Source organism: Arachis ipaensis, chromosome B3 (assembly GCF_059453495.1).
Source record: "Arachis ipaensis isolate K30076 ecotype BB chromosome B3, ASM5945349v1, whole genome shotgun sequence".
Taxonomy (NCBI): Eukaryota; Viridiplantae; Streptophyta; class Magnoliopsida; order Fabales; family Fabaceae; genus Arachis; species Arachis ipaensis.
The window spans coordinates 25,162,952-25,185,480 of NC_142438.1; the positions used below are offsets into that span (position 1 = coordinate 25,162,952).

At 38.2% G+C, this 22,529-nt stretch overlaps 3 non-coding genes across 3 annotated transcripts; 2 read left to right on the forward strand and 1 right to left on the reverse strand.

Annotated features, from left to right (window-relative positions):
* Window positions 1-448: 448 nt before the first annotated feature.
* On the reverse strand, window positions 449-556 carry LOC148570088 (small nucleolar RNA R71). Its single transcript, XR_015908047.1, has one exon. It is a non-coding gene; the product is annotated as a small nucleolar RNA R71 (small nucleolar RNA).
* Window positions 557-8,649: 8,093 nt separating this feature from the next.
* Window positions 8,650-8,757, forward strand: LOC148570089 (small nucleolar RNA R71). The gene has a single exon (XR_015909049.1). It is a non-coding gene; the product is annotated as a small nucleolar RNA R71 (small nucleolar RNA).
* An 8,092-nt stretch (window positions 8,758-16,849) lies between these two features.
* On the forward strand, window positions 16,850-16,957 carry LOC148570090 (small nucleolar RNA R71). Its single transcript, XR_015909050.1, has one exon. It is a non-coding gene; the product is annotated as a small nucleolar RNA R71 (small nucleolar RNA).
* The last annotated feature ends 5,572 nt before the right edge of the window (window positions 16,958-22,529 follow it).

Sequence of the window (22,529 nt, forward strand, 5' to 3'; positions counted from 1 at the left end):
ATTACAACAATCCAGCAAGCACCTTTCAGAAATTTTCGAACAAGAAGAGGAGATGGCAGCCGAAAATAATAATAATGCAAGGAGGATGCTTGGTGACTTTACTGCACCTAATTCCAATTTACATGGAAGAAGCATCTCCATCCCTACCATTGGAGCAAACAACTTTGAGCTGAAACCTCAATTAGTTTCTCTGATGCAGCAGAACTGCAAGTTTCATGGACTTCCATCTGAAGATCCTTTTCAGTTCTTAACTGAATTTTTGCAAATCTGTGATACTGTTAAGACTAATGGAGTAGATCCTGAAGTCTACAGGCTCATGCTTTTCCCTTTTGCTGTAAGAGACAGAGCTAGAGTGTGGTTGGACTCTCAACCCAAAGATAGCCTGAACTCTTGGGATAAGCTGGTCACGGCTTTCTTAGCCAAGTTCTTTCCTCCTCAAAAGCTGAGCAAGCTTAGAATGGATGTTCAAACCTTTAGACAGAAAGAAGGTGAATCCCTCTACGAAGCTTGGGAGAGATACAAGCAACTGACCAAAAAGTGTCCTTCTGACATGCTTTCAGAATGGACCATCCTGGATATATTTTATGATGGTCTGTCTGAATTAGCTAAGATGTCATTGGATACTTCTGCAGGTGGATCCATTCACCTAAAGAAAATACCTGCAGAAGCTCAAGAACTCATTGACATGGTTGCTAATAACCAGTTCATGTACACTTCTGAGAGGAATCCTGTGAGTAATGGGACGCCTCAGAAGAAGGGAGTTCTTAAAATTGATACTCTGAATGCCATATTGGCTCAGAATAAAATATTGACTCAGCAAATCAATATGATTTCTCAAAGTCTGAATGGAATGCAAGCTGCATCCAACAGTACTCAAGAGGCGCCTTCTGAAGAAGAGGCCTATGATCCTGAGAACCCTGCAATAGCAGAGGTAAATTACTTAGGTGAACCTTATGGAAACACCTATAATCCCTCATGGAGAAATCATCCAAATCCCTCATGGAAGGATCAAAAGCCTCAACAAGGCTTTAATAATGGTGGAATAAATAGGTTTAACAATAGCAAGCCTTTTCCATCATCCACTCAGCAACAGACAGAGAACTCTGAACAAAATACTTCTAATTTAGCAAACTTAGTCTCTGATCTATCTAAGGCCACTGTGAGTTTCATGAATGAAACAAGGTCCTCCATTAGAAATTTGAATGCACAAGTGGGCCAGCTGAGTAAAAGGATCACTGAAATCCTTCTTAGTACTCTCCCAAGTAATACAGAAGAAAATCCAAAAGGAGAGTGCAAGGCCATTGATATAACCATCATGGCCGAATCCAAGGAAGAAGGGGAGGACGTGAATCCCAAGGAGGAAGACCTCCTGGGACGTCCAGTGATCAATAAGGAGTTTCCCTCTGAGGAACCAAAGGACTCCGAGACTCAACTAGAGACCATAGAGATTCCATTAAACCTCCATATGCCATTCATGAGCTCTGATGAGTATTCCTCTTCTGAAGAGAATGAGAATGTTACTGAGGAGCAAGTTACCAAGTACCTTGGTGCAATCATGAAGCTGAATGCCAAATTATTTGGTATTGAGACTTGGAAAGATGAACCTCCCTTGTTCACCAATGAACTGAGTGATCTGGATCAACTGACATTGCCTCAGAAGAAACAGGATCCTGGAAAGTTCCTAATTCCTTGTACCATAGGCACCATAATCTTTGAAAAGGCTCTGTGTGACCTTGGTTCAGGGATAAACCTCATGCCCCTCTCTGTAATAGAGAAACTGGGAATCTTTGGGGTGCAAGCTGCTAAAATCTCATTAGAGATGGCAGACAATTCAAGAAAACAGGCTTATGGACAAGTAGAGGACGTGTTAGTAAAGGTTGAAAGCCTTTACATCCCTGCTGATTTCATAGTCCTAGATACTGGGAAGGATGAGGATGAATCCATCATCCTTGGAAGACCCTTCCTAGCCACAGCAAGAGCTGTGATTGATGTTAACAGAGGTGAACTAGTTCTTCAATTGAATGAGGACTCCCTTGAGTTTAAAACTCAAGGTCATCCTTCTGTAAACATGGAAAAGAGGCACAGTAAGCTTCTTTCAAAACAGAGTCAACCAGAGCCCCCACAGTCAAACTCTAAGTTTGGTGTCGGGGAGTCTCAACAATGCTCTGAACATCTGTGAAGCTCCATGAGAGCCCACTGTCAAGCTATTGACATTAAAGAAGCGCTTGTTGTGAGGCAACCCAATTTTTATTTATCTAATTTTTATTTTCATTGTTTTTCATATTTTATTAGGTTCATGATCATGTGGAGTCACAAAATAAATATAAAAATTGAAAACAGAATCAAAAACAGTAGAAGAAAAATCACACCCTGGAGGAGGATCTCACTGGCGTTTAAACGCCAGTAAGGAGTATCTGTCTAGCGTTCAACGCCAGAACAGAGCATGTTTCTGGCATTGAACGCCAGAAACAAGCAGCATCCTGGCTTTCAGACGCCAGAAATGCACAGTGAAGAAGAGCTGGCGCTGAACGCCAGAAACAAGCATCTGGCTGGCGTTCAACGCCAGAAATATGCTGCATCTGGGCGCTGAACACCCAGAACAAGCATCAATTCAGCGTTTAAACGCCAGAATTGTATGCAAAGGCGTTTTACATGCCTAATGGGTGCAGGGATGTAAATCCTTGACACCTCAGGATCTGTAGACACCACAGGATCATCTCAGGATCTGTGAATCTCACAGGATCCCCACCCACCTCACCCTCTCTCTCTCCATTCATGGTCATCCCTTCTGTTTTCCATTCACCACTCACATCCATACACACATCCCTCCATCTCCTCCATATCTTCCTCTTCTTCTTCCATTCTTTCTTCTTTTGCTCGAGGGCGAGCAACATTCTAAGTTTGGTGTGGTAAAAGCATAAGCTTTTTTTTTTCCATTACCATTGATGGCACCTAAGACCGGAGAAACCTCTAGAAAAGGGGAAGGGAAGACAAAGGCTTCCACCTCCGAGTCATGGGAGATGGAAAGATTCATCTCAAGGGTCTATAGCTCAGTGGTAGAACATGTGGCTGCAAATCAAGAGATCCCTGAGATACCTCAGGGGATACATTTTTCCCCACACAATTGGGAGCAACTAAGGGTGGAACATCAAGAGCACTCCATCATCCTCCATGAAATTAGAGAAGATCAAAAAGCAATGAGGGAGGAGCAACAAAGACAAGGAAGAGACATAGAAGAGCTCAAGGACATCATTGGTTCCTCAAGAAGGAAACGCCACCATCACTAAGGTGGACTCATTCCTTGTTCTTACATTCTCTGTTTTTCGTTTTCTTTATGTTAAGTGCTTATCTAAGTTTGTGTCTTATTACATGATCATTAGTATTTAATAACTATGTCTTAAAGTTATGAATGTCCTATGAATCCATCACCTCTCTTAAATGAAAAATGTTTTTAATTCAAAAGAACAAGAAGTACATGAGTTTCGAATTTATCCTTGAACTTAGTTTAATTATATTGATGTGGTGACAATGCTTCTTATTTTCTGAATGAATGCTTGAACAGTGCATATGTCTTTTGAAGTTGTTGTTTATGAATGTTAAATATGTTGGCTCTTGAAAGAATGATGACAAAGAGACATGTTAATTGATAATCTGAAAAATCATAAAAATGATTCTTGAAGCAAGAAAAAGCAGCAAAGAACAAAGCTTGCAGAAAAAAAAAGAGAAAAAAAATAGCGAAAAAAAATAGAAAAAAAAAGAGAGAAAAAGCAAGCAGAAAAAGCCAAAAGTTCTTAAAACCAAAAGGCAAGAGCAAAAACCCAATAACCCTTAAAACCAAAAGGCAAGGGTAAATAAAAAGGATCCCAAGGCTTTGAGCATCAGTGGATAGGAGGGCCTAAAGGAATAAAATCTTGGCCTAAGCGGCTAAACCAAGCTGTCGCTAACCATGTGCTTGTGGCGTGAAGGTGTCAAGTGAAAACTTGAGACTGAGCGGTTAAAGTCAAGGTCCAAAGCAAAAATAGAGTGTGCTTAAGAACCCTGGACACCTCTAATTGGGGACTTTAGCAAAGCTGAGTCACAATCTGAAAAGGTTCACCCAATTATGTGTCTGTGGCATTTATGTATCCGGTGGTAATACTGGAAAACAAAGTGCTTAGGGCCACGGCCAAGACTCATAAAATAGCTGTGTTCAAGAATCATCATACTGAACTAGGAGAATTAATAATACTATCTGAACTCTGAGTTCCTATAGATGCTAATCATTCTGAACTTCAATGGATAAAGTGAGATGCCAAAACTATTCAAGAGGCAAAAGCTACAAGTCCCGCTCATCTGATTGGAGCTATGTTTCATTGATAGTTTGGAATTTATAGTATATTCTCTTCTTTTTATCCTATTTGATTTTCAGTTGCTTGGGGACAAGCAACAATTTAAGTTTGGTGTTGTGATGAGCGGATAATTTATACGCTTTTTGGCATTGTTTTTAGTATGTTTTTAGTAGGATCTAGTTACTTTTAGGGATGTTTTTATTAGTTTTTATGTTAAATTCATATTTCTGGACTTTACTATGAGTTTGTGTGTTTTTCTGTGATTTCAGGTATTTTCTGGCTGAAATTGAGGGACTTGAGCAAAAATCAGATTCAGAGGTTGAAGAAGGACTGCTGATGCTGTTGGATTCTGACCTCCCTGCACTCAAAGTGGATTTTCTAGAGCTACAGAACTCAAAATGGCACGCTTCTAATTGCGTTGGAAAGTAGACATTCAGTGCTTTTCAGAAATATATAATAGTCCATACTTTGGCCGAGTTTAGACGACGCAAAAGGGCGTTGAACGCCAGTTCTATGCTGCAGTCTGGAGTTAAACGCCAGAAACACGTCACGAACCAGAGTTGAACGCCAGAAACACGTTACAACCTGGCGTTCAACTCCAGAAAGAGCCTTTGCACGTGTAACATTCAAGCTCAGCCCAAGCACACACCAAGTGGGCCCCGGAAGTGGATTTATGCATCAATTACTTACTTCTGTAAGCCCTAGTAGCTAGTTTATTATAAATAGAACTTTTTACTATTGTATTAGACATATTTGGAAGATCCTGGATTGTAGTTTTGATCCTGTGATCACGTTTTGGGGGCTGGCCATTCGGCCATGCCTGGACCTTTCACTTATGTATTTTCTACGGTAGAGTTTCTACAATCCATAGATTAAGGTGTGGAGCTCTGCTGTTCCTCATGAATTAATGCAAAGTACTACTGTTTTTCTATTCAATTCAACTTATTCCGCTTCTAAGATATTCATTCGCACTTCAACATGAATGTGATGAACGTGACAATCATCATCATTCCCCCACGAACGCGTGCCTGACAACCACTTCCGTTCCACCTTAGATTGGATGATTATCTCTTGGATCTCTTAATCAGAATCTTCGTGGTATAAGCTAGATTGATGGCGGCATTCATGAGAATCCAGAAAGTCTAAACCTTGTCTGTGGTATTCCAAGTAGGATTCTGGGATTGAATGACTGTGACAAACTTCAAACTCGCGAGGTCTGGGCGTAGTGACAGACGCAAAAGGAGGGTGAATCCTATTCCAGTATGATTGAGAACCTCAGATGATTAGCCGTGCTGTGACAGAGCATTTGGACCATTTTCACAAGAGGATAGGATGCAGCCATTGCCCACGGTGATGCCTCCAGATGATTAGCCATGCAGTGACAACGCATCGGACCATTTTCACAGAGAGGATGAAAAGTAGCCATTGACAATGGTGATGTCCTTACATAAAGCCAGCCATGAAAAGGAGTAGGACTGATTGGATGAAGACAGCAGGAAAGCAGAAGTTCAGAGGGACGAAAGCATCTCTATACCTTTATCTGAAATTCTCACCAATGATATACATAAGTGTTTCTATCTTTATTTTCTATTTATTTATTATTTATTTTCGAAAACTCAATAACTATTTGATATCCGCCTGACTGAGATTTACAAGGTGACCATAGCTTGCTTCATACCAACAATCTCCGTGGGATCGACCCTTACTCACGTAAGGTTTATTACCTGGACGACCCAGTGCACTTGCTGGTTAGTTGTATCGAAGTTGTGAATGAAAAACGATTTATTAAGACGTGCGTACAGAGTTTTTGGCGCCGCGCCTGAGATCACAATTTCGTGCACCAGGTACCATAAATGGTTATGGAAAAACAAAAAAGCAATGCTTTTACTACACCAAACTTAGAAGGTTTGCTCGTCCTCGAGCAAAAGAAGAAAGAAAGTAGTAGAAGAAGAAGAAAATGGAGGAGATGGAGGGAGATATGTGAATTCGGCCAAAGGGGTGTGATGTGTGAAAAGGAAGGAGTGATGGTTTGAATTTGAGTGGGTGGGTGTAGGTGGGTTGTATGATGGTTGTGGAAGAGGTATGGAGGTGATTGGTGAAGGGTATTTGGGGAAGAGAGTTATGAAAAGGTATGAAGAGGAGAGAAGAAGATGTGGGGATCCTGTGGGGTCCACAGATCTTGAGGGGATCCTGTGGGATCCACAGATCAAGTGGGGTCAAGGACTTAACATCCCTGCTCCAATTAGGCGTGTAAAATGCCCTTGCTGTGCAATTCTGGCGTTTAACGCCAGACTGCTACTTGTTTTTGGAGTTTAACGCCAGGCAGATGCTTGTTTCTGGCGTTAAACGCCAGCTTGGTGCTTGTTTCTGGAGTAAAACGCCAGACAGATACTTGTTTCTGGCGTTTAAACGCCAGACTGCTCCTCCTCCAGGGTGTGCTATTTTTAAAGCTGTTTTTCATTCTGTTTTTGATTTTTCAGTAGTTTTTGTGACTTCACATGATCATCAACCTAATAAAACACGAAATGACAAAAGGAAAATAAAATAGATATAATCAAATAACATTGGGTTGCCTCCCAATAAGCGCTTCTTTAACGTCAATAGCTTGACAGTGAGCTCTCATGGAGCCTCACAGATGTTCAGAGCATTGTTGGGACCTCCCAATACCAAACTTAGAGTTTGAATGTGGGGGTTCAACACCAAACTTAGAGTTTGGTTGTGGCCTCCCAACACCAAACTTAGAGTTTGACTGTGGGGGCTTTGGTTGACTCTGCAGTGAGAGAAGCTTTTCATGCTTCCTCTCCATGGTTACAGAAGGAGATCCTTGAGTTTTAAACACAAGGTTGTCTTTATTCAGTTGAAGGACTAACTCTCCTCTATCCACATCAATCACAGCTCTTGCTGTGGCTAGGAAGGATCTTCCAATGATGATGGATTCATCCTCATCCTTCTCAGTGTCTAGGATTATGAAATTAGTAGGGATGTAAAGGCCTTCAACCTTTACTAACACGTCCTCTACTTGTCCATAAGCCTGTTTTCTTGAGTTGTCTGCCATCTCTAATGAGATTCTGGCAGCTTGTACCTCAAAGATTCCAAGTTTCTCCATTACAGAGAGTGGCATTATGTTTATTCCTGACCCCAGGTCACACAGAGCTTTCTCAAAGGTCATGGTGCCTATGGTACAGGGTATTAAGAATTTTCCAGGATCCTGTTTCTTTTGAGGTAATTTCTGCCTATCCAATACATTTAGTTCATTGGTGAGCAAGGGAGGTTCATCTTCCCTAGTCTCATTACCAAATAATTTGGCATTCAGCTTCAGGATTGCACCAAGGTACTTAGCAACTTGCTCTTCAGTAATTTCTTCATCCTCTTCAGAGGAAGAATACTCATCAGAGCTCATGAAGGGCAGAAGGAGGTTCAATGGAATCTCTATGGTCTCTAGATGAGCCTCAGATTCCTTTGGTTCCTTAAAGGGGAACTCCTTATTGGTCACTGGACGTCCCAGGAGGTTTTCCTCACTAGGATTCGCGTCCTCCTCCTACCTTGTAGGTTCGGCCATGATGGTCAAATCTATGGTCTTGCACTCTCTCTTTGGATTTTCTTCTGTATTGCTTGGGAGAGTACTAGGAGGAATTTCAGTGACCCTTTTACTCAGCTGGCCCACTTGTGCATCCAAATTTCTAATGGAGGACCTTGTTTCATTCATGAAACTTACAGTGGCCTTAGATAGATCAGAGACTATATTTGCTAAGCTAGATGGATTCTGCTCAGAATTCTCTGTCTGTTGCTGAGTGGATGATGAAAAAGGCTTGCTATTGTTAAACCTGTTTCTTCCACCATTATTAAAGCCTTGTTGAGGCTTTTGTTGATTCTTCCATGAGAAATTTGGATGATTTCTCCATGAGAGATTATAGGTATTTTCATGGGGTTCACCCATGTAATTCACCTCTGCTATTGCAGGGTTCTCAGGATCATAAGCTTCTTCTTCAGAAGATGCCTCTTTAGTACTGTTGGATGATTCCTTCAATCCATTCAGACTCTGAGAGATCATATTGACTTGCTGAGTCAATATTTTATTCTGAGCCAATATGGCATTCAGAGTATCAATTTCAAGAACTCCCTTTCTCTGAGGCGTCCCATTACTCACAGAATTCCTTTCAGAAGTGTACATGAACTGGTTATTTGCAACCATGTCAATGAGTTTTTGAGCTTCTGTAGGCGTTTTCTTAAGGTAAATAGATCCACCTGCAGAATGGTCCAATGACATCTTTGATAATTTAGATAGACCATCATAGAATATATCCAGGATAGTCCATTCTGAAAGCATGTCAGAAGGACACTTTTTGGTCAGTTCCTTGTATCTCTCCCAAGCTTCATAGAGGGATTCACCTTCTTTTTGTTTGAAGGTTTGAACATCCACTCTAAGCTTGCTAAGATTTTGAGGAGGAAAGAACTTGGCTAAGAAAGCCATGACCAGCTTATCCCAAGAGTTCAGGCTGTCTTTAGGTTGAGAATCCAACCATATTCTAGCTCTGTCTCTTACAGCAAATGGGAAAAGCATAAGCCTGTAGACCTCGGGATCAACCCCATTGGTCTTAACAGTATCACAGATCTGCAAGAATTCAGTTAAGAACTGAAAGGGATCTTCGGATGGAAGTCCATAAAACTTGCAATTCTGTTGCATCAGAGAAACTAATTGAGGTTTCAGCTCAAAATTGTTTGCTCCAATGGCAGGGGTTGAGATGCTTCTTCCATGTAAATTGGAATTTGGTGTAGTAAAGTCACCAAGTATCTTCCTTGCATTATTATTATTTTCGGCCATGTCTCCTTCTTTTTCAAAAAGTTCTGTCAGAATTTTTCCAGAGAGTTGTGCTTTAGCTTCCCTTAGCTTCCTCTTCAGAGTCCTTTCAGGTTCAGGATCAGCTTCAACAAGAATGTTCTTATCCTTGTTCCTGCTCATATGAAAAAGAAGAAAACAGCAAAGAAGAGGAATCCTCTATGTCACAGTATAGAGATTCGTTTATGTGAGTGTAAGAAGAAAAAAAATTCGAACACAGAAAGAGGGAGAGGGTTCGAATTTTTAAGAAGAGAGGTGTTAGTAGATAAATAAAATAATTAGAAAGAGATGAGGGGGGGGGAAGAATTTCGAAAATTAAATAAACTAAAATAAAAATATTTTTGTTTTTAATTTAAAATTAAGGTTAGAATTCGAAAATTTAAAAAAAGAAAAATTAAATTAAATTAAATTAAATTAAAAACAATTAATTAATTAAAAAGGAATTTTGAAAAAGAGGAAGGTGATTTTCGAAAATTAGAGATAGAGAGTTAGTTAGGTAGTTTTGAAAAAGATATGATTGAAACAAAAATATAGGATTGGTTTGAAAAAGATTTGAAAATTAAATTTTTAAAAGATAGGAAGTTAGAAAAGAAGTTAGAAAAGATTTTGAAATTGATTTTAAAAAGATGTGATTGAAACTTATTTTGAAAAAGATTTGAAAAAGAAATTTAAAAAGATTTGATTTTGAAATCAAAGTTGATTACTTGACTAACAAGAAACTAAAAAGATATGATTCTAGAGTTTAAAGATTGAATCTTTCTTACTAGGCAAGTAACAAACTTAAAATTTTTGAATCAATCACATTAATTGTTAGCATTAATTTTTGAAAATATGAAAGAAAAAGATTTTGAAAATCAATTTGAAATTTTCGAAAATCATAAAAGAAAAATGAAAAAGATTTGATTTTTGAAAAAGATTTGAAATTTTAAATTGAAAATTTGATTTGACTCATAAGAAACAACTAAATTTTAAAAAGTTTTGAAAAAGTCAACTCAAATTTTCGAAAATTTATGAGTGAAAAAGGGAAAGATATTTTTTTATTTTTGAATTTTTAATGATGAAAGAGAAAAACACAAAAATGACACATAACATAAAAATTATGAATCAAAACAAAAGATGCATGCAAGAACACTATGAATGTCAAGATAAACATCAAGAACACTTTGAATGTCAAGATGAACACCAAGAACTTATTTTTGAAAATTTTTAAGAAAAGAAAAAACATGCAAGTCACCAAACTTAGAGATTTTTCATGTTTAGACACTATGAATGCAAAAATGTATATGAAAAACAACAAAAGCTACAAAACAAGAAAATATGAAGATCAAACAAGAAGACATGTCAAGAACAACTTGAAGATCATGAAGAATACATGCATGAGTTTTCGAAAAATGCACAAATTTTAAAAACATGCAATTGACACCAAACTTAAAATTTGACTCAAGACTCAAACAAGAAACACAAAATATTTTTGGTTTTTTTATGATTTTATTAAATTTTTTTGTATTTTTTGAAAATTATTTTGAAAAAGAAAATAAGGATTTCAAAATTTTTAATGAGAATTCCAGGAATCTTGCAATGTTAGTCTAAAGCTCCAATCCAGGAATTAGACATGGCTTACTAGCCAGCCAAGCTTTCAGTGAAAGCTCCGGTCCAAAACACTAGACATGGCCAATGGCCAGCCAAGCTTCAGTAGATATTGATACCTCCCACGTATACAACAACTATGTGTGCAACTGCCAAATCGGTGAAGATCAACAAGCTCTTGTGATGATAAGTTAAAACCCCGGTCCAAAAGATTAGACATGGCTTACAGCCAGCCAGGATTCAATAGATCATCATGAAACACTAGAATTCATTCTTAAAAATTCTGAATAAAAATATATTTTTGAAAATATTTATATTTTATTTTTTATTTTTTCAAAAATAAGAATAATAAAAACAAAAAGCTTAAAATTAAAATAAAATTACCTAATATGAGCAACAAGATGAACCGTCAGTTGTCCAAACTCGAACAATCCCCGACAACGGCGCCAAAAACTTGGTGCGCGGAAATCGTGACGGTTCATTCCTTGGTAACGGCGCTAAAATTTAATACGCACGTTTATAATCTTAGTTCTTTGTCACAACTTCACACAACTAACCATCAAGTGCACTGGGTCGTCCAAGTAATAAACCTTACATGAGTAAGGGTCGATCCCACGGAGATTGTCGGCTTGAAGTAAGCTATGGTCATCTTGCAAATCTCAGTCAGGCAGATTCATATGGTTATGGATATTTGATAATTAAAAGATAAATAAAATATAAAATAAAGATAGTGATACTTATGTAATTCATTGGTGAGAATTTCAGATAAGCGTATAGAGATGCGTTCGTTCCTCCTGAATCTCTGCTTTCCTGTTGTCTTCATCCAATAATTCATACTCCTTTCTATGGCAAGCTGTTTGTTAGGCATCACCGTTGTCAATGGCTACATCCTGTCCTCTCAGTGAAAATGGTCCAATGCGCTGTCACTGCATGGCTAATCATCTGTCAGTTCTCGATCATACTGGAATAGGATCCATTGATCCTTTTGCGTCTGTCACTACGCCCAGCACTCGCGAGTTTGAAGCTCGTCGCAGCCATCCCTTCCCAGATCCTACTCGGAATACCACAGACAAGGTTTAGACTTTTCGGATCTGAAGAATGGCCGTCCATGGATTCTAACTTATACCACGAAGATTCTGATTAAGGAATCCCAGAGATACTCATTCAATCTAAGGTAGAACGGAAGTGGTTGTCAGGCACGCGTTCATAGGTTGGGAATGATGATGACTGTCACGATCATCACATTCATATTGAGGTGCGAATGAATATCTTAGAATCGGAATAAGCTTGAATTGAATAGAAAAACAATAGTACTTTGTATTAATTCATGAGGAACAGCAGAGCTCCACACCTTAATCCATGGTGTGTAGAAACTCTACCGTTGAAAATACATAAGTGATGAAGGTTCAGGCATGGCCAAATGGCCAGCCCCCAAACTTGATCTAAAGATGAAACTAAAGATGTTCTAAAGATGTAAATACAATAGTAAAAAGTCCTATTTATACTAAACTAGTTACTAGGGTTACAGAAATAAGTAAATGATACAGAAATCCACTTCCGGGGCCCACTTGGTGTGTGCTTGGGCTGAGCATTGAGCTTTACACGTGTAGAGGCTTCTCTTGGAGTTGAACGCCAGTTTGTAACCTGTTTCTGGCGTTTAACTCCACTTTGCAACCTATTTCTGGCGTTTAACTCCAGAATGCAACATGGAACTGGCGTTGAATGCCAGTTTGCGTCGTCTAAACCTGGGCAAAGTATGGACTATTATATATTTCTGGAAAGCGCTGGATGTTTACTTTCCAATGCAATTGAGAGCGCACCATTTGAAGTTCTGTAGCTCCAGAAAATTCACTTTGAGCGAAGGGAGGTCAGAATCCAACAGCATCTGCAGTCCTTCTTCAGCCTCTGAATCTGATTTTTGCTCAAGTCCCTCAATTTCAGCCAGAAAATACCTGAAATCACAGAAAAATACACAAACTCATAGTAAAGTCCAGAAATGTGATTTTTAATTAAAAACTAATAAAAATATACTAAAAGCTAACTAAATTATACTGAAAACTATGTAAAAACAATGCCAAAAAGCGTATAAATTATCCGCTCATCACAACACCAAACTTAAATTGTTGCTTGTCCCCAAGCAACTGAAAATTAAATAGGATAAAAAGAAGAGAATATACTATAAATTCCAAAATATCAATGAAACTTAGCTCCACTCAGATGAGCGGGACTTGTAGCTTTTTGCCTCTTGAATAGTTTTGGCATCTCACTTTATCCATTGAAGTTCAGAATAATTGGCATCTATAGGAACTCAGAATTCAGATAGTGTTATTGATTCTCCTAGTTCAGTATGTTGAGTCTTGAACACAGCTACTTTATGAGTCTTGGCCGTGGCCCTAAGCACTTTGTTTTCCAGTATTACCACCGGATACATAAATGCCACAGACACTTAACTGGGTGAACCTTTTCAGATTGTGACTCAGCTTTGCTAGAGTCTCCAATTAGAGGTGTCTAGGGTTCTTAAGCACACTCTTATTTTTGCTTTGGACCTCGACTTTTACCACTCAGTCTCAAGCTTTTGGCTTGACACCTTCACGCCACAAGCACATGGTTAGAGACAGCTTGGTTTAGCCGCTTAGGCCAGGATTTTATTCCTTTAGGCCCTCCTATCCACTGATGCTCAAAGCCTTGGATCCTTTTTATTTACCCTTGCCTTTTGGTTTAAAGGGTTACTGGATTTTTGCTCTTGCCTTTTGGTTTAAAGAGCTTTTGGCTTTTTCTGCTTGCTTTTTCTTTTTCTTTCTCTTTTTTTTTGCCATTTTTTTCTTTTCTCTTTTTTTTTGCAAGCTTTTGTATTCACTGCTTTTTCTTGCTTCAAGAATCAATTTTATGATTTTTCAGATTATCAAATAACATGTCTCCTTTTCTTTATTCTTCAAGAGCCAACATATTTAACATTCATAAACAACAAATTCAAAAGACATATGCACTATTCAAGCATTCATTCAGAAAATAAAAAGTATTGTCACCACATCAAAATAATTAAACCAGTTTCAAGGATGAATTCGAAACCATGTACTTCTTGTTCTTTTGTTTTTAGAACATTTTTCATTTAAGAAAGGTGATGGATTCATAAGACATTCATAACTTTAAGGCATAGACACTTAGACACTAGTGATCATATAGTAAAGACACAAACATAAATATAACATAAAGCTCAAAAATTGAAAAACAATAAAATAAATAGACAAGGAGATTAAGGAATGAGTCCACCTTAGTGAGGGTGGCGTCTTCCTCTTCTTGAAGAACCAATGGTGCTTTTGAGCTCCTCTATGTCTCTTCCTTGTCTTTGTTGCTCCTCCCTCATAGCTCTTTGATCTTCTCTAATCTCATGGAGGATAATGGAGTGCTCTTGGTGCTCCACCCTTAGTTGTCCTATGTTGGAACTTAATTCTCCTAAGGAAGTGTTGATTTGCTCAATAGTTTTGTGGAGGGAAGTGCATCCCTTGAGGCATCTCAGGGATTTCATGGTGAGGAATTTCCTCATGCTCTTGTTGAGGTCCATGAGTGGGCTCTCTTGATGTGCAGTCAAATGCTCTACTACTGAGCTATGGACCCTTGAGATGAATCTCTCCATCTCCCATGACTCAGAGATGGAAGCTTTTGTCTTCCCTTTCCTCTTTCTAGAGGTTTCTCTGGCCTTAGGTGCCATAAATGGTTATAGAAAAAAAAAAGCAATGCTTTTACCACACCAAACTTAGAAGGTTTGCTCGTCCTCGAGCAAAATAAGAAAGAAAGTAGTAGAAGAAGAAGAAAATGGAGGAGATGGAGGGAGATATGTGAATTCGGCCAAAGGGGTGTGATGTGTGAAAAGGAAGGAGTGATGGTTTGAATTTGAGTGGGTGGGTGTAGGTGGGTTGTATGATGGTTGTGGAAGAGGTATGGAGGTGATTGGTGAAGGGTATTTGGGGAAGAGAGTTATGAAAAGGTATGAAGAGGAGAGAAGAAGATGTGGGGATCCTGTGGGGTCAAGGACTTAACATCCCTGCTCCAATTAGGCATGTAAAATGCCCTTGCTGTGCAATTTTGGCGTTTAATGCCAGACTGCTGCTTGTTTCTGGCGTTTAACGCTAGGCAGATGCTTGTTTCTGGCGTTAAACGCCAGTTTGGTGCTTGTTTCTGGCGTAAAACGCCAGACAGATGCTTGTTTCTGGCGTTTAAACGCCAGACTGCTCCTCCTCCAGGGTGTGCTATTTTTAAAGCTGTTTTTCATTCTGTTTTTGATTTTTCAGTAGTTTTTGTGACTTCACATGATCATCAACCTAATAAAACACGAAATGACAAAAGGAAAATAAAATAGATATAATCAAATAACATTGGGTTGCCTCCCAATAAGCGCTTCTTTAACGTCAATAGCTTGACAGTGAGCTCTCATGGAGCCTCACAGATGTTCAGAGCATTGTTGGGACCTCCCAATACCAAACTTAGAGTTTGAATGTGGGGGTTCAACACCAAACTTAGAGTTTGACTGTGGGGGCTTTGGTTGACTCTGTAGTGAGAGAAGCTTTTCATGCTTCCTCTCCATGGTTATAGAAGGAGATCCTTGAGTTTTAAACACAAGGTTGTCCTTATTCAGTTGAAGGACTAACTCTCCTCTATCCACATCAATCACAGCTCTTGTTGTGGCTAAGAAGGGTCTTCCAAGGATGATGGATTCAACCTCATCCTTCCCGGTGTCAAGGATTATGAAATCAGCAGGGATGTAAAGGCCTTCAACCTTTACTAACACGTCCTCTACTTGTCCATAAGCCTGTTTTCTTGAGTTGTTTGCCATCTCTAATGAGATTCTGGCAGCTTGTACCTCAAAGATTCCAAGTTTCTCCATTACAGAGAGTGGCATTAAGTTTATTCCTGACCCTAGGTCACACAGAGCCTTCTCAAAGGTCATGGTGCCTATGGTACAGGGTATTAAGAATTTTCCAGGATCCTGTTTCTTTTGAGGCAATTTCTGCCTATCCAATGCATTTAGTTCATTGGTGAGCAAGGGAAGTTCATCTTCCCAAGTCTCATTACCAAATAATTTGGCATTCATCTTCATGATTGCACCAAGGTACTTAGCAACTTGCTCTTCAGTAATTTCTTCATCCTCTTCAGAGGAAGAATACTCATCAGAGCTCATGAAGGGCAGAAGGAGGTTCAATGGAATCTCTATGGTCTCTAGATGAGCCTCAGATTCCTTTGGTTCCTCAAAGGGGAACTCCTTATTGGTTACTGGACGTCCCAAGAGGTCTTCCTCACTAGGATTCGTGTCCTCCTCCTCCCTTGTAGGTTCGGCCATGATGGTCAAATCTATGGTCTTGCACTCTCTCTTTGGATTTTCTTCTGTATTGCTTGGGAGAGTACTAGGAGGAATTTCAGTGACCCTTTTACTCAGCTGGTCCACTTGTGTCTCCAAATTTCTAATGGAGGACCTTATTTCATTCATGAAACTTACAGTGGCCTTAGATAGATCAGAGACTATATTTGCTAAGCTAGATGGATTCTGCTCAGAATTCTCTGTCTGTTGCTGAGTGGATGATGGAAAAGGCTTGCTATTGCTAAACCTGTTTCTTCCACCATTATTAAAGCCTTGTTAAGGCTTTTGTTGATCCTTCCATGAGAAATTTGGATGATTTCTCCATGAGGGATTATAGGTGTTTCCATAGGGTTCACCCATGTAATTCACCTTTGCTATGGCAGGGTTCTCAGGATCATAAGCTTTTTCTTTAGAAGATGCCTCTTTAGTACTGTTGGATGATTCCTTCAATCCATTCAGACTCTGAGAGATCATATTGACTTGCTGAGTCAATATTTTATTCTGAGCCAATATGGCATTCAGAGTATCAATTTCAAGAACTACCTTCCTCTGAGGCGTCCCATTACTCACACGATTCCTTTCAGAAGTGTACATGAACTGGTTATTTGCAACCATGTCAATGAGTTTCTGAGCTTCTACAGGCGTTTTCTTTAGGTGAATAGATCCACCTGCAGAATGGTCCAATGACATCTTTGATAATTCAGACAGACCATCATAGAATATATCCAGGATGGTCCATTCTGAAAGCATGTCAGAAGGACACTTTTTGGTCAGTTCCTTGTATCTCTCCCAAGCTTCATAGAGGGATTCACCTTCTTTTTGTTTGAAGGTTTGAACATCCACTCTAAGCTTGCTAAGCTTTTGAGGAGGAAAGAACTTGGCTAAGAAAGCCATGACCAGCTTATCCTAAGAGTTCAGAATGTCTTTAGGTTGAGAGTCCAACCATATTCTAGCTATGTCTCTTACAGCAAATGGAAAAAGCATAAGCCTGTAGACCTCGGGATCAACCCCATTGGTCTTAACAGTATCACAGATCTGCAAGAATTCAGTTAAGAACTGAAAGGGATCTTCGGATGGAAGTCCATAAAACTTGCAATTCTGTTGCATCAGAGAAACTAATTGAGGTTTCAGCTCAAAATTGTTTGCTCCAATGGCAGGGGTTGAGATGCTTCTTCCATGTAAATTAGAATTTGGTGCAGTAAAGTCACCAAGCATCTTTCTTGCATTATTATTATTTTCGGCCATGTCTCCTTCTTTTTCAAAAAGTTCTATCAGATTTTCTCCAAAGAGTTGTGCTTTAGCTTCCTCTTCAGAGTCCTTTCAGGTTCAGGATCAGCTTCAACAAGAATGTTCTTATCCTTGTTCCTGCTCATATGAAAAAGAAGAAAACAGCAAAGAAGAGGAATCCTCTATGTCACAGTATAGAGATTCCTTTATGTGAGTGTAAGAAGAAAAGAAATTCGAACACAGAAAGAGGGAGAGGGTTCGAATTTTTAAGAAGAAGAGAAGTGTTAGTAGATAAATAAAATAATTAGAAAGAGATTAAATAAATTAAAATAAAAATATTTTTGTTTTTAATTTAAAATTAAGGTTAGAATTCGAAAATTAAAAAAAGAAAAATTAAATTAAATTAAATTAAAAACAATTAATTAATTAAAAAGGAATTTGAAATAGAGGAAGGTGATTTTCGAAAATTAGAGATAGAGAGTTAGTTAGGTAGTTTTGAAAAAGATATGATTGAAACAAAAAGATAGGATTGGTTTGAAAAAGATTTGAAAATTAAATTTTTAAAAGATAGGAAGTTAGAAAAGAAGTTAGAAAAGATTTTGAAATTGATTTTAAAAAGATGTGATTGAAACTTATTTTGAAAAAGATTTGAAAAAGAAATTTAAAAAGATTTGATTTTGAAATCAAAGTTGATTATCTGACTAACAAGAAACTAAAAAGATATGATTCTAGAGTTTAAAGATTGAATCTTTCTTACTAGGCAAGTAACAAACTTAAAATTTTTTAATCAATCACATTAATTGTTAGCATTAATTTTTGAAAATATGAAAGAAAAAGATTTTGAAAATCAATTTGAAATTTTCGAAAATCATAAAAGAAAAATGAAATAGATTTGATTTTTGAAAAAGATTTGAAATTTTAAATTGAAAATTTGATTTGACTCATAAGAAACAACTAAATTTTAAAAAGTTTTGAAAAAGTCAACTCAAATTTTCGAAAATTTATGAGTGAAAAAGGGAAAGATATTTTTTTTATTTTTGAATTTTTAATGATGAAAGAGAAAAACACAAAAATGACACATAACATAAAAATTATGAATCAAAACAAAAGATGCATGCAAGAACACTTTGAATGTCAAGATGAACACCAAGAACTTATTTTTGAAAATTTTTAAGAAAAGAAAAAACATGCAAGACACCAAACTTAGAGATTTTTCATGTTTAGACACTATGAATGCAAAAATGCATATGAAAAACAACAAAAGACACAAAACAAGAAAATATGAAGATCAAACAAGAAGACTTGTCAAGAACAACTTGAAGATCATGAAGAACACATGCATGAGTTTTCGAAAAATGCACAAATTTTAAAAACATACAATTGATACCAAACTTAAAATTTGACTCAAGACTCAAATAAGAAACACAAAATATTTTTGGTTTTTTTATGATTTTATTAAATTTTTTTTTTGTATTTTTCGAAAATTATTTTGAAAAAGAAAATAAGGATTTCAAAACTTTTAATGAGAATTCCAGGAATCTTGCAATGTTAGTCTAAAGCTCCAGTCCAGGAATTAGACATGGCTTACTAGCCAGCCAAGCTTTCAGTGAAAGCTCCGGTCCAAAACACTAGACATGGCCAATGGCCAGCCAAGCTTCAGCAGATATTGATACCTCCCATGTATACAACAACTATGTGTGCAACTGCCAAATGGGTGAAGATCAACAAGCTCTTGTGATGATAAGTTGAAACCCCGGTCCAAAAGATTAGACATGGCTTACAGCCAGCCAGGATTCAACAGATCATCATGAAACACTAGAATTCATTCTTAAAAATTCTGAATAAAAATATATTTTTGAAAATATTTATTTTTTATTTTTTATTTTTTTTGAAAATAAGAATAATAAAAACAAAAAGCTTAAAATTAAAATAAAATTACCTAATCTGAGCAACAAGATGAACCGTCAGTTGTCCAAACTCGAACAATCCCCGGCAACGGCGCCAAAAATTTGGTGCGCGGAAATCGTGACGGTTCATTCCTTGGTAACGGCGCTAAAACTTAATACGCATGTTTATAATCTTAGTTCTTTGTCACAACTTCGCACAACTAACCAGCAAGTACACTGGGTCGTCCAAGTAATAAACCTTACGTGAGTAAGGGTCGATCCCACGGAGATTGTCGGCTTGAAGCAAGCTATGGTCATCTTGCAAATCTCAGTCAGGCAGATTCATATGGTTATGGATATTTGATAATTAAAAGATAAATAAAATATAAAATAAAGATAGTGATACTTATGTAATTCATTGGTGAGAATTTCAGATAAGCGTATAGAGATGCGTTCGTTCCTCCTGAATCTCTGCTTTCCTGTTGTCTTCATCCAATCATTCATACTCCTTTCTATGGCAAGCTGTTTGTTAGGCATCACCGTTGTCAATGGCTACATCCTGTCCTCTCAGTGAAAATGGTCCAATGCGCTGTCACTGCATGGCTAATCATTTGTCGGTTCTCGATCTTATTGGAATAGGATCCATTGATCCTTTTGCGTCTGTCACTACGCCCAGCACTCGCGAGTTTGAAGCTCGTCGCAGCCATCCCTTCCCAGATCCTACTCGGAATACCACAGACAAGGTTTAGACTTTCCGAATCTCAAGAATGGCCGTCCATGGATTCTAACTTATACCACGAAGATTCTGATTAAGGAATCCCAGAGATACTCATTCAATCTAAGGTAGAACGGAAGTGGTTGTCAGGCACGCGTTCATAGGTTGGGAATGATGATGACTGTCATGATCATCACATTCATATTGAGGTGCGAATGAATATCTTAGAATCGGAATAAGCTTGAATTGAATAGAAAAACAATAGTACTTTGTATTAATTCATGAGGAACAGCAGAGCTCCACACCTTAATCCATGGTGTGTAGAAACTCTACCGTTGAAAATACATAAGTGATGAAGGTTCAGGCATGGCCGAATGGCCAGCCCCCAAACTTGATCTAAAGATGAAACTAAAGATGTAAATACAATAGTAAAAAGTCCTATTTATACTAAACTAGTTACTAGGGTTACAGAAATAAGTAAATGATGCAGAAATCCACTTCCGGGGCCCACTTGGTGTGTGCTTGGGCTGAGCATTGAGCTTTACACGTGTAGAGGCTTCTCTTGGAGTTGAACGCCAGTTTGTAACCTGTTTCTGGCGTTTAACTCCACTTTGCAACCTGTTTCTGGCGTTTAACTCTAGAATGCAACATGGAACTGGCGTTGAACGCCAGTTTGCGTCGTCTAAACTTGGGCAAAGTATGGACTATTATACATTTCTGGAAAGCGCTGGATGTTTACTTTCCAATGCAATTGAGAGCGCACCATTTGAAGTTCTGTAGCTCCAGAAAATTCACTTTGAGCGAAGGGAGGTCAGAATCCAACAGCATCTGCAGTCCTTCTTCAGCCTCTGAATCTGATTTTTGCTCAAGTCCCTCAATTTCAGCCAGAAAATACCTGAAATCACAGAAAAACACACAAACTCATAGTAAAGTCCAGAAATGTGATTTTTAATTAAAAAATAATAAAAATATACTAAAAACTAACTAAATTATACTGAAAACTATGTAAAAACAATGCCAAAAAGCGTATAAATTATCCACTCATCAGGTATCCTAAATCTGATGACTTTTCTGCAGTAGGGTTTTGTGATACAGATTATGCGGGAGATAGAGTGGATAGAAGGAGCACCTCTGGCATGTGTTGCTTCCTTGTAAGCTCACTTAACATGTGGTCAAGCAAAAAGCAAGCCACAGTGGTTCTATCCACAGATGAAGCTGAATATATTTCTGTATCTGCATGTTGTTCGCAATTAATTTGGTTAAAAATGCAGTTGGAAGATTACAAATTAAAGATCAATAGTATACCCTTATTTTGTGATAATATGAGTGCTATAAACATCTCAAAAAATCATGTTTTGCACTCAAGAACCAAGCACATTGAAATTAAATATCATTTCATTAGAGAACATGTGCAAAAGGGTACTATTGATATTCAATTTGTAAAATCTGAAGACCAACTTGTTGACATTTTTACAAAACCCCTCTGTGAAGACAGATTCTGCACTTTGAGAAAAAAGTTTGGGAATGATTGATTTAAGTTCTATTGATAACTTGTGAAATTTTTGATTCTGCTCAGTTTTGTCTCGTAGAAAAGCAGGAGATAAAAATCAGGGTGTGTTGGAAGGGCTATAATCAAGGGGGAGACTGCGCAGAAATTAATTCTTATGGGCCCCACCAAAATTTCTTTGACTCCACTCTGACGGTTTTGTTAGTTTCTCTTTGTGTAAATCACAATCTCCTTTTGTTGTCTCATCAAATCTTGTTGAAAAAGGATGTTATCAAATCAACTCTTTCTCTTTATCTAGTCCCTTGATTCTAGGAAACCACTTTTCAGTTTATTTCAAATAAAAGGAAAACTCCCTTGGGTAATAACCGCTCACTAATGGTCATTAAACTCCCTCTAATTCTCTCTCCACTCTACATTTAATGCGCTCTTAACCTCCCTCCTCCCTCACTCAATTCAGTTCTCTTCAACTCTTCCTATTCCACTTCTCCATTTTCTTTATCATAAAAAAGAAAACCGCCCCTAGAAAAAGTGAAAGAATCCTCTTCTCTCAAAAACCTTCCACACTTCAAACTTACACCCACATACATATCCATTCTACCTCGTCGTATTCTCCCTCACCACCATCCAAACACACAGACACCATGAGGAGGAAAGTCATCGCCACGAAGACATCTTCAAGGAAGAAGAAGGAGAAGGTTCCCGTGGCGGAAGAAGAAAAATCACACACTTCACCCATTCCATCACCACCGCAATCACCACCAAAGAGGACCACACCCGGACGGAGTACCCAGAAGACAAAGGGGTTCGCCTTGCATGACACCAAGGAGCCAGCAAACTTGGAGTCATTGGATTTCAAAAACAAGTTCAACCGATCACATTCCCATTTTGATCTGGCAAGGTTCAATTCTTGCGCCTCCTATGAATTCCACAAAGAGGTATTGGAAAAACGCCACCTTTGTGCCACCTATCTCGTCAATCTCGACTCACTCACCAACAAGAGAATCAATGTTTCTTCTCTGTTTGAACTTCTTCATTGGACACCACTGCTCCACATCCAGAAACCGGTCTACCCCGGTTTAGTATGTGAGT